General features: G+C 41.3%; 1 protein-coding gene across 2 annotated transcripts in view; it reads right to left on the bottom strand.

Moving 5' to 3' along the window:
• npr2 (natriuretic peptide receptor 2) overlaps positions 1–2117 on the bottom strand; it is a 75407-nt gene that overhangs the window by 71461 nt on the left and 1829 nt on the right. The gene's annotated exons all lie outside the window — the stretch shown is intronic.

Below are 2117 nucleotides of genomic sequence, written 5' to 3'. Positions count from 1 at the left end.
TGCTTTAACGTAGTGATCTTCTACAGGTCTGAAGCTAACATTAGCTCCGGGGCTAACTCCCTTCACTCTGTGCTTGTCAGCAGAGGTAAACAAAAACAGGGAAGTTGGGGTCTTGATTATCAGCCGCTCCTTAAATTAGCCGCGTCATTGTTTAAGCCGCAGGGTTCGAAGCATGTGAGAAAAAAAAGGGCAGATTATAGTCCGGACATTACGGTACATGTTTCTGCAATTGATTGTTATTTATTTAAGTTACAGATATTGTAAAGTGCTCTGTGTAAGGAAACACTTTTTAAGCCACACAAAATGACTTGACGGGGCTCGTTTGGCCCCCGGGCCTTGAGTTTGACACATATGCTCTCGACTCATTTGCGGCTCAGCCTTTTTTTTCCATGGTCAAGAACCAAAGACCTTAGCAACCGATAGCACATTTGGAGCAGGGTTCTCCTCAGCTAAGTTAGCACTAACTTGTCATTTCCTGGCCAGAGATGTAGCTGAATCATGAGTTGAAATCTTAGATATTTACCGACAACCAAAATAGTCGGTTGAAAATACCACCGTCTGAACCAAACTGAAGGTTTTGTGTTGCGTTGCTTCCACTTCCTGGTTCCCTGTTCTTAGCGCCGACGTAGAGACACACGGAGCTGCTGGTACTATTTTGGTGACTTCATGAAGGTCACGTGAACACAAGCCAAAGAAGAATTGAAACCCTTAGAAGTCCCAGAGCAAAAACACATTTGATCTGAGTCAGCAGAGCTTGGTGGCGTGGTGTCAAATCATTGATTTTTTTTCTCTTCGGACTTTGCTGCAGAGAGTAAATAAAATTGTTTCTTCTGTTCAGATGAATTCATCTGAACGTTGATAATACGAGTCATTAAAGATGTTCCTAGGATCATCAAAAGCGTTTCCTCTTTATGAGAAGAGCGAGGGACGATGTCACTGCGTCTCCCATTACATCACTAAATATACGCGCTGACATTTTGGTTGGTGTTCAAAAGACATGTAACCTGAGAGAAAAATAACAGTGAATTATTTTGTAATATCCTGCAGGAGGTTTGAAAGGTTGGAAAACTCATCAGCAGCAGCAGCAGCAGCAGCTCTGAGATCTTCACCGTCTCCGTCTCATCTCCTTCCAGATCGTCTTCTCTAAAGCCCACCACATTTCCGCTCAGTCAAAAATCCCACCGGCTCCATCGCATGGAAATGTACTTTTCGCTTTCATGCGCAGCATTTCTTCAAACATTTCACCCGAATGATATGAATAAATCATGACGCTCTGGCTGCAGCAGGGCTTTTTAAAAGAGAATGTTCGAGAAATGTTTCCAGCTCCGTCCACTGCGATTTCCTCTGTTTTTTATATTTATATTTGAATATAAAGACATAATATTAGGACAATAAGAAAGGGAAAACAAAATCTCATTTGTATTAGAACGATAAAGACAATAAGAAAGGGAAAACAAAATCTCAGAACGATAAAAACACAGTGTTGCCTTAATTAGGTTTTCCAAATTTTGGTCCTTTTTAGTACAATTCTGTGACTCTTGGCTAAAAAAAAAAAATGTTCCTAATTCTTTTACTAAATATTTATAAATATAGCTTTTTTTTTTTTTAGCTTTTGTCCGTCTTCTAGCGATTTATTTTTTTTTATTTGTGAGACAGCACCGAGATTCTGTGGCTCAAACGGTGGCGAACATAAACAGAAGTAAACGGAAACTGTCCTGGTCATTTCAAGGGCAGATGTCGTAAAAAACGTTACATTCCTGTAAAGTCCCCCCCCCCTTTGTCCTTAGTGCATTAAAATCATCTGGATTTCGGTTGAATTCAATGGAAATTTTATTCCCATGTAAGAATTAATCAACTTCGGCAGAATAACCATAACGTAGCACCGAACTAAACCCAGAGAAAAAAAAATCGCACAAAAGCCTGATCTCATCCAGGTGGCGCCCTGTGGGCGACAACTCCTCTGTATGTGTGTGTTAGTGCACGTCTTAAAACCCAGGTGGTGGAGGTCTTACAGGCCATAAACCAGCAGCAGCAGTAACAACAACAACAACAGCAGCAGCAGCAGCAGCAGCAGCAGGCGAACATTCCTCTGCCGGAACTCTGACATAAAAGGACTT

The sequence above is a fragment of the Cynoglossus semilaevis genome, chromosome 14, assembly GCF_000523025.1.
Source record: "Cynoglossus semilaevis isolate Cse_v1.0 chromosome 14, Cse_v1.0, whole genome shotgun sequence".
NCBI lineage: Eukaryota > Metazoa > Chordata > Actinopteri > Pleuronectiformes > Cynoglossidae > Cynoglossus > Cynoglossus semilaevis.
The sequence above is the reverse complement of the archived record's forward strand: the minus strand, read 5'-3'. Positions and strand labels throughout refer to the sequence as shown.